At 41.1% G+C, this 10,566-nt stretch overlaps 1 non-coding gene across 1 annotated transcript; it reads right to left on the reverse strand.

Moving 5' to 3' along the window:
• Nucleotides 1-10,289: 10,289 nt before the first annotated feature.
• TRNAC-ACA (transfer RNA cysteine (anticodon ACA)) lies at nt 10,290-10,362 on the reverse strand. Its single transcript has one exon. It is a non-coding gene; the product is annotated as a tRNA-Cys (tRNA).
• Nucleotides 10,363-10,566: the final 204 nt, after the last annotated feature.

Below are 10,566 nucleotides of genomic sequence, written 5' to 3' on the forward strand. Positions count from 1 at the left end.
ACATGGTTATCCAGTTGTTCCAGTACCATTTATTGAAAAGACTATTCTTCCCCTATTGGTCTTGACTTACTTACTGGAAGTCAGTAGATGTTTGGGTTTATTTCTGGACTCTCAATTCTATTCCTTGGTCTATATATCTATTCTTATACCAGTACCACATGTATTGATGATTGTAGCTTTGTAGTAAGTTTTGAAATCAGAAAGTCTGAGTTTTCCAGCTCTATTTTTCTTTTTCAATATTGCTTTGGCTATTCAGAGTCCCTTGCAGTTCCACATGAATTTGAGAATCAGTTTCTCTATTTCTGAAAGAAAAAAAAGGGGCCATTGGAGTTTTAGTAGGGATTGTGTTGAATCTGTAGATTGCTGAGGGACATTATTGTTATCTTAATAATATTGTCTTCTAATCTGTAAACATGAAATGTCTTCCCATTTATTTAGACCTTTTTAAATTTCAGCAATGTTTTCTAGTTTTCAGTACACAAGTTTTTTACCTCGTTGATTACATTCCTAGGTATTTTATTCTGTTGCATGCTATTGTAAATGGAATTGTTTTCTTGATTTCAGATTATTCATTGCTGGAATATAGAATCAAAACTGATTTTTGTGTGTTGTCCAGTCTCTCTTTAAATATACTGACTGATGTCCACAGCATGTGGGATGCTCATGGCTAATTGGTTACACTCTAACCCATGCTGATCCAAACAGGTAAGATGTACTTACCAAGACTTATTTCCCATTTTCTTATAAACATAATCCTGAGACAGCAATATTCCCAGCTAAGAAATTACATTCTCTTACAGGCAAGAGTGGTCATGTGACTACATTCTGGCTAACAAAATGTAAGTAGGAATTATTGTGTAGGGTTTCCAGGAAAGCTCTTTAAAAAGATGAGCTAGTTCAGTTGGTATATATCTTTTGCCCTTTTATGTTCCCCTTCTTCCTTCCTGGAGCTTGACTTTAATGACTGGAGCTCCAGTAGTTATCCTATGACCCAGAAAGAATCTTAAATATGAAAGCTGTGTACTAGATGATAGACAGGATAACAAAAAGACCTAAGTCCTTGATGATTTTATGGAATGTCACAGCCCTGGCTGCCTACCTCTGGACTTCTCATTTCATTAGAAAAATTAAATCCAGAATTTAAGCTTTAGGTTTTTCAGGTCTCTATCACTTAAAATTCCTACTTTAATCAGAATTTCTGTTTCTGCAGAAAACAAAATCCACCTTAAAGAGGGTAGATTCATGGAGGAGGTGGGGTCTGGGGCAGTGAAGGAGCAGATTTTTGCAGGCTGGAAAACAGGTGAGCCTTCTATTACAGAAGTGAAATACACACACACACACACACACACACACACACACACACACACATGCATGCTGCTCAGTCACTTCAGTCATGTCCGACTCTTTGCGATTCCATGGACTATAGTCCACCAGGCTCCTCTGTCCTTGGGATTTCTCAGGCAAGAATACTGCTGTGGGTTGCCATGCCTTCCTCCAGGGCATCTTCCTTGACTCAGGGATTGAACTCACATTTCCTATGTCTCCTGAACAGTGCAGGGTGATTCTTTACCGCTGAGCCACGGGGGAAGTCCCATACGTACATATGACCAAATCATTTTGTTGTGTAGAAGAAATTAATACAACATAACATTGTAAATGAACTATAATCCAATAAAATAAAAAATAAAGTAACAAGTGAAATATTTATTCCTAATGTTGTCTGTCTTGTCTTGGTAAAGCAGGTCACAGGGACTTCCCTGGTGGTCCAGTGATTAAGAATTCATCTTGCATTACAGGGGATGAGGGTTCAATCCTTGGTAGGGGAACTAAGATGCCACATGTCCCAGGGCAACTAGGCCCTCTTGCTGAAACTATTGAGCTCATGTGCTGCAACTAGTCTATGCGCCACAAGGAAAGATCCCTCCTGACTCAATGAAAATCCCGCATGCTGCAACTAAGACCCAACACAGCCAAATAAACTATTTTTTTTTTAAAGAAGAAAGCAGGTCATAAACCAACTGAGGCAGTAGCTTTAGGGGCAGGGGTAGGAAAATTCAGATTGTTGGTACATGCTGGCTCCTTCTTGCTACATTTAATAAAGTCCTTTGATGGAAAGATGCCCTACTCACATTAGGGCAAGCCAGGTTGCAAGAAGAGATGATTGGAGCATAGCTTTACTAAGGAAGGAACTCTGCTTAAAGCCTGAGATCTAAATTGACTAGAACCTCATAATTTGGTCTCTTGCATAACTGAAAAAACCACCTGCTTCTGTTTCCCAAACTGGACAGGCCATTCCTGGTGCCAGCAAAGTGGTTGCCTTGAAAGAAGATAAGACTGTGGTTGCGGGACCTTTTAAAAATATCTTTCACCTGCCAGTGCTCGTGTGTAGGCTCAGTCCTTCAGTTGTGTCCAACTCTTTGCTACCCCATGGACTGTAGCCCGCCAGGCTCCTCTGTCCATAGGATTCTCCAGGCAAGAATACTGCAGTGGGTTGCCATTCCTTTCTCCAGGGGATCTTACTGACCCAGGGATTGGACCTGCGTTTTGCACCTCCTGCATTGCAGGAGGATTCTTTACCTTCTGAGCCACTGGGGAAATTCTTGGGGGATTGTATTTGAGGCCATTTCTGGGTCCTGGAATCCATATCACCAAGAAATGGGCTGTGCTGCTCTATCAGTCAGGATCCAATCAAGAAACAGAAAATGTATCAGTTGTTTTTAAGAGAGAGCATTTAATACAAATAATTGGTAAGCAGATGTTGGAGAATGAAAAAGGCCAAGAGAGAAATGAAAGTGTCATAAAGAGAGTAACTGCAAGAAGCTGTTACTACCCCTACCTCTGGGGCATCATAGGGAATAGGGTGGAATCATTTCAATTTAGATATTTATTTCTTTGGCTGTGCCAGGTCTTAGTTGCAGCATGTGGTATCTTAGATCTTTATTGTGGCATGGGGACTCTTAGTTGTAGCATGTGGGATCTAGTTCCCTGACCAGAGATCAAACCCAGGCCCCCTGCATTGGGGGTGAGTAGTCTTAGCCATTGACCGCCAGGGAAGTCCTGGAATCATTTCAGTTTAGAAGCTCGAACTAGATTTACAAAGAAAAAAATTGGACACCAGTTAAATCTGAATTTCAAATAAATGATGACCTATTTTATACGTAGATAGGTCCAAATGTCACAGGGGACATACGTATACTAAAAAAAATTATTCATAGTTTATCTGAAATTCAAATTTAACTGGTGGTGTTGTTTTTCTTTGCGAAATCTGGCAAATGTAGCTGGAACCCAGACCTCTGAGAAGAGGAGGCAGCTTGCAATCCCTGGTATCTCTCAGGGGGACACAGTGAAATAGATTCTATGAATGTTAGAAAAGTACAAACCAAAATCAACCGCCGCTTCTGGAACAAACTGAAGTTACCAGAGTCAAAATCATTGCCAAAATGATGCCGAAGGAACAGCAATAAACAGGAAGAAGGATACACCTTCACCCTCTTCCAGAAATGCAGTCTCCCTCTGGGGTCCCCTCCTAGCAGCTGGCAAAAAAAGAACTGTGATTTCCCAGAGTCTCAGCTCTGGCATCACAAAGCGGAGCATTGAGGGTGGGTTTGAAGCTGAGAGACAATAATCAGAACAGTCCGGCAGCTGCCAAGAAGGACGTTTTCTCCAGTGCCACCTCGGATGTGGACACAGAAAACGATGGACTAAGAAGATCCTTCCAGAGAAGAGATCCAGGGGCTGCCTGGCTCCCAAGAATTTACAATATTGACTGGGCAGGAAATCCTCACTATTCCTGCCCCAGAGGTTTTAATAATAGTGTTGCACAATTGCCATGACTTCTAGGGGTTCACATTCTCTACTGTAGCTTTTTTTTGAATTGCAGGTTTCTTTTTTCTTCTTTATCTTTGTATATTGGGAGTGTTGAATGACAGGCAGGTAGTGTTTTCCACATTTGGACTTGATAGAGAAGACTGCACACCACAGACAGACTTTCAGTGAGAGGTAGTAACTGGATGAGATTTTACATGGCCTGTCAGGGAGGAGATAAGCATGTTTGATGTTTAGGAATAAATGCATGTGGATATGGGTGTCCAAAGAAGCAGACTGTGCAGAGAGGGAGTAAATACCATCCTACACAAGTTCTTCCAGGGAAGAGAAAGAGTGGGAACATTCTCCAAGGCATTTTATGAGTTTGACATTACCATGAAACCAAATCTGAGGATAGGACAAGCATAAAAATTAAAGACCCATCCCAATCATAAATATGAATGCAAAAACCCTAATAAGATAGTAGCAAGTAAAGTCCAGCAATTTATGAAAAAGGTAAGAATTTATGACCAAGTTAATTTTATCCTGGGAATGCAACATTCATTTGACAATTTAAAAAATCCATTAACATAATCCACTGTATTTGTAAATTAAATGAGAAAAATCATGCATTCACCTCAATAAAGGCAGAAAAAGTGTTTGTAAAATTCAACATCTATTCATGATTAAAAAAAAAAAAAACAAAAGGAACGGTAATAAGAGGAACTGAACTTTTGAATCAGACTCACGTAAGTCATAGCTCTTACCCTATACTAGACTAATAAAGGAAAAAGGCAATCACAAAACACAGGTAAAGTATTTTTCTCTTGGAGAAGTCCAATACTGTCAGATGGAGCTCCCCATTTAGAGAGCGTGTCCTTCCATTCTAACAATAAGATGTGTTCTAGGGACCTCCCTGGTCACCCAGTGGCTAAGACTCTGAGGTACCAATGCAGGGTGTGTGTACTAAGTTGATTTAGTCGTGTTAGAGTCTTTGCAACCCCATGGACTGTAGCCCACCAGGCTCCTCTGTCCATGGGATTCTCCAGGTAAGAATACTGGAGTGGGTTGCCATCCCCTCCTCCAGGGATCTTCCTGACTCAGGGATTGAACCTGTGTCTGTTATACCTCCTGCATTGGCAGGCAGGTTCTTTACCACTAGCGCCACCTGGGATGGATACCAATGCAGGATGCTTGGGTTCTATCCCTGCTCCAGGAACTAGGGTCCCACACGCCAAAGGCAACTAAGCCCCCATATGGCAATTAGAGAAGCCTGCTCACTGCAGAGAGACACCACTGCACAGAGAAACTAGAGGAAGCCAGTGCGCCACAATGAAGACCAAGTGCAGCCAAAATAAAAATAGATAAATTGAATTAAATAAAAATAAAAGATCCAAAATGTCACAACTAAAGATCCAGCATGCTGCAAAGAAGACGGAACATCCTGTATGCTGCAACTAAGACCCAGCACAGCTAAATAAATAAATACATATTACAAAAAAGAAAAGAAGGATGTCTTAGTTTCAGATTTAACAGGTGAGGAGTGTTTTGAGCAATATGTAGGAAGCCATTGCTTCCTTTTGGTTGTGGAACATCTCTATCTTATATCTGATTAACTACACTGCTTATATTCCCCATTCTCTGCTTAGCCATGCTCTCCATAAATCCATAAAATCCAGGATTATTTACAGTAAGCAGTTTATACAGGGCAGGTGTATCCTATTAAAAACATTTCATAGACAAGGATTTTCTGTTACTTTTCTGCTAATAAGTATATACTTTTCTTGTGTTTACCAAGAGCATGGGTTATTAGTGTGTATGTAAGATTTGACCAGGGATATTTTTTTCCCCTTTCATCTCAGGAGAAAGAGGGAGTGAGTTGCAGGCCTGCTATTAACTCTTTTCTTCCCATTAGGGAACTTCCTTAATCCCCTATGGCATATTTACAATCAATGTACTTTGTATATTAAAATTCTCCAGAGAATTCCCTGGAGGTTCAGTGGTTAGGACCACACACGTTCACTGCCGAGGGCCCAGGTTCAATTCCTGATTGAGGAACTAAGATTCCACAAGCCTTGTGGTGTGGAAAACACATTCTCAAAAATAAAAAGTAAAATCAAAACAAAACAGCAACAAGATTGAGCTGCTCACAGCAGAGGATCATTCGTGTGCCTCCCAGGGTGCCAAAAAGTCTACCTAACCATTCTCGATGAGGTCAGGGTTTCAACTGGGAGTAAAATACAGACTGAGGTGCCATTTGGGATGTGACCCAGGAGTTAGCACTCAACCCTGGGAAAAATTCAGTGTCTCACCCAAGGGAAAATGTGTTCACTTAAGAATAAGCCTGGCTGCTCACATTGGCAGGTCAACCCAGAGTTGCTGTTGAGTTAAAATGATATGTATTAAAAAATATCCTGACTTCCATTGAGGAGTAGCATATTTGGTGGTGACTACTTCCCAAGTCCCCCGAGATGAAGAGAAATGACAATCCAGCACCTGGAGATGCAGAGCAGGTGGCATGCCAGGGGGTGACTTTGCCCTGGGTATCAACTGTTGGGGAGAGGGCAGGCGGGACATGCATTAGTGCAGTGCACAATATTCATAGTCTAGTCTATTGTTCAGGACAAAGCAGATGTCTCCTGACAGGTGTGCAACTCTGTCCTTGCATACTGTTGGAAATTGCGCAGCTGCTCCTGACTCTGCTGTTCAATTACTTTACACATGCACTCTCAGTGGGAACCTTGGGAAACCCTCAAGAAGAGATGAATTATCTGTTGTTCCTCAAGTGATTCTCTCATTGTTCCAGGTGCTCCTCACTAGAACAGATGTTGATTGTGGCCACAGTAAATGCAGAGGTTATACTGGAAAGAATATGATTGTCAGTGTTTTTAGGTTCAGCACTGTAGCAGCTGCCATGACCTCTGTCTCATAAATGGCCCTGTCATAGGCCACATGGGGCTTCCCAGGTGGCTCAGTGGTCAAGAATCTGCCTGCTAATGCAGGAGATGCAGGAGATGCGGGTTTGGTCCCTGGGTCAGGAAGATCACCTGGAGGAGGAAAATGACAGTCCACTCCAGTGTTCTTGCCTGGAGAATCCCATGGACAAAGAAGCCTGGCAGGTTATGGTCTATAGTGTAACAAAGAGTTGGACACGACTGAGGGACTCAGAATGCATGCCCCCAATAGGTCACATACATGTCAAGTCCTGGGGCGCCAGTACTGTGGTTGCCCAATGAATGACTGGGTATCATAAATTCTTGCCCTTTACCAAGGCTGCCTAAATGATGACTTGCAGAGGCTTTAAAAAAATATTGATATCTGTTTATTTATTTGGTTGCACCAGGTTTTAGTTGCAGCATGCAGAATCTTTCATCTTCCTTGTGACATGTGGGATCTTTTCATTTTGGGGTGAGAACTCTTGGTTGCAGCATGAATACAGTTCCGTGTACTATACAGTGGGTCCTTGTTGTTTATCTGTTTTATACATACTACCGTGTATCTGGTTTTTCAAATTTATTTTATTGACGTATAGTTGATTTTGCAATATTTTAGTTTTGGCTGTACAGCAAAGTGATTCAGTTATACATAGATATACTTTCTTTTTCATATGTTTTTCCATTATGGTTCATCCCAGAATATTGAATATAGTTCCCTGTGCTATACAGGAGGACCTTGTTGTTTATCCATTCTCTATATAAAAGTTTGTCTCTGCTAATCCCAAACTCCCCATCCATCCCTTCCCCACCCTCCACTCCTCTTGGCAACCGCAAGTCTGTTCTCTATTTTCTGTGAGTCTTTTTTTTTTCTGTAGATAAATTCACTTGTGTCATATTTTAGATTCCACATATAAGCGATACCATATGGTATTTGTCTTTCTCTTCCTGACTTACATCATTTAGTATGATAATCTCTAGGACTATCCATGTTATTGCAAATGGCATGATTGTGTTCTTTTTATATGTGTACCACAACTTCTTTATCCATTAATCTGTCAAAGGACATTTCGGTTGTTCTAATGTCTTGGCTATTGTGAATAGTGCTGCTATGAATATAGGGATGCATGCATCTTTTTGAATTATAGTTTTGTCTGAATGTATGCTCAGGAGTGGGATTGCTAGATCAAATGGCAACTCAATTTTTAGTTTTTTGAGGAACCTCCAGACTGTTTTCCATAGTGGCTGCACCAATTTACAGTCCCACCTAGAACACAGGAAGGTTTCCTTTTCCCTACACCCTCTCTCCAGTATTTGTTATTTGTACATTTTTAAATGATGGCCATTCTGACCAGTGTGAGGTGGTACCTCATTGTAGTTCTGGTTTGCATTTCTCTGATAATTAGCAATGCTGAGCATCTTTTCATGTGCCTATTGGGCATCTGAATGTCTTCTTTGGAGAAATGTCTATTTAGATCTTCTGCCCATTGTTTGATTGGGTTGGGTTTTTCAGTTGTTTTTGAGTTGTATGTGTTGTTTGTATATTTTGGATTAAGTCCTTGTTGGTCATATCATTTTCAAATATTTTCTCCTAGTCTGTAGGTCTTCTTTTCATTTTGTTTATGGTTTCCTTTGCTGTACAAATGCTTATAAGTTTGATTAGGTTCCTTTTGCTTATTTTTGCTTTTATTTCTATTAGTAGTATGTATCTGTTAATTCCAAATTCCTAATTTATCACTCCCTTTCCCCTTTGGTAACCATAAGTTTGTTTTCTATGTCTGTGAGTCTACTCCTGTTTTGTAAATAAGTTCATTTGTAGTGTATTTTTTAGATTCCCCATATAAGTGATGTCCTGTGGTATTTGTCTTTGTCTGACTTACTTCACTTAGTATAATAATATCTAGGCCCATCCATGTTGCTGCAAATGGCATTATTTCATTTTTTTTCTAGTGGCTGAGTAGTATTCTATTGTGTATATACCAAATTTTCTTTATCCATTCATCTCTTGAGGGACATTCAGGTTGCTTCCATGTCTTAAAAGCCCCTCTGTTGTAGCAGCCTGGAATATTTCTATCATCTGGCACAGAGCATATAGATCTCAGCAATAAAATTTGATACCTTAAATTCAGATCCTGGATCCAGGAACTGCAGAGTTAATAACACAGGGTGTTAATTAATGTTATTAATTACATATATGTAATTAACATGGGTGTTGATTACACACAGGGTGTTAATTACGTATATGGCTGTAATTAAGGTTAAGGCACCAATGTCATGACTTCTCAGGTTAGACGATATGAGAGGCTGAGCTTGGAGATGCCTCCCTTCCAACGACTATTTCACTGCCATGGGATCAAATGTCCTTGGGTCCTGAGCTGGTCATTGGGAACTGTGTGGCAAGGAGAGCCACCCAGAGAGTAAAGATATGCTGCTATTCTTCTCTCGGCATCTAGCTTTGCAAGAGATAAATAAACTGCTTTTCTCTGATGAATCGTACAATGGTGCTTGACTGACATTTCACCTTTTAAATTATTTTTATTTAAATTGTCTAAGTTGTCTTTAGAGTGAGCTGAAGTTTAATTGTTGACAAGCTCTACAATATATTGTGAACCAGCCCTCTCTATCTCTTCCACAGCTATCAGCATCTTTTACTGGGACCACTTACTATCAGATCATCTCTCTCCACTGCTTAAGATCCTTCAAAGGTATCTCACCCCATGTAAAACATACCACAAAAAATCCAACCTACAATTCTCTACATGATCTGACTTCTGCTCCTTTATCCATTCACATTTCCTGTCACCTGGACTGGCTATATACTTTGTGGGACCCAGTAAAAAATGAAACTATGGGGCTCCTTGTTCAAAAATTATTAAGAATTGCAAGAGAGCAATTAGACCAGCAGAGCCTTAAAGCAAGCATGGAGCCTTTCTGAGAGCAGGGCTCCATGGGATTGCACAAGTTGCATGCCCATTAAGCTGGTCTGCCTGTCATCCACTTCTCATTCAGAGGTCATCCTCTTGTTTCTGTTTTAGAGCTTTTGTACTAACTCTTCATTGGCCTGGAATGCTCTTCTGTTTAACGTTAGCATGGTTCACTTCTCCTAGTTAGGGTCTCAGTTGCAACATCACCAGCTGAGAGAGGCCATCCAGGACCCTCAACTTAACCTAGCCACTGAGTCATTCTTTGTTGCTTCACCACTCTTTTTAGCTCTTTGCCATGCACTTCACCTAGTTCCTTTTAAAAAGCCATCTATCTATTTATTGGCCATCTCTCCCTGTTATGGGTTGAATTGTACCCCTCATCTCACCACTGCAATTCTTATATTGAAATCCTAACCCCCAGTATCTCATAATGTGATCTCATTTGGAAATTGGGTTGTTGCAGATGCAAGTAGTTAAGATGAGGTTGTACTGGTGTAGAAGTGAAGTGAAGTCGCTCAGTTGTGTCTGACTCTGCGACCCCATGAATGTAGCCCAACAGGCTCCTCAGTCCATGGAATTCTCCAGGCAAGAATACTGGGGTGGGTTGCCATTTCCTTCTCCAGGAGATCTTCCTGACCCAGGGATCGAACCCGGGTCTCCTGCATTGTAGGCAGATGCTTTACCATCTGAGCTACCAGGGAAGCTGGTGTAAGGTGAACTCCTAATCTAATACAACGTGCATGCTTAGTCACTCAGCCATGTCCAACTCTTTGTGACCCTATGGACTGTAGTCTGCCAGGCTCCTCAGTCCATGGGACTTGCGAGGTAAGCATACTGGAGTGGGTTGCCGTTTCCTCCTCCAGGGAATCTTCCCAACCCAGGGAGTGAGCCCACATGGCCTCCTG

The sequence above is a fragment of the Dama dama genome, chromosome 8 (assembly GCF_033118175.1).
Source record: "Dama dama isolate Ldn47 chromosome 8, ASM3311817v1, whole genome shotgun sequence".
NCBI lineage: Eukaryota > Metazoa > Chordata > Mammalia > Artiodactyla > Cervidae > Dama > Dama dama.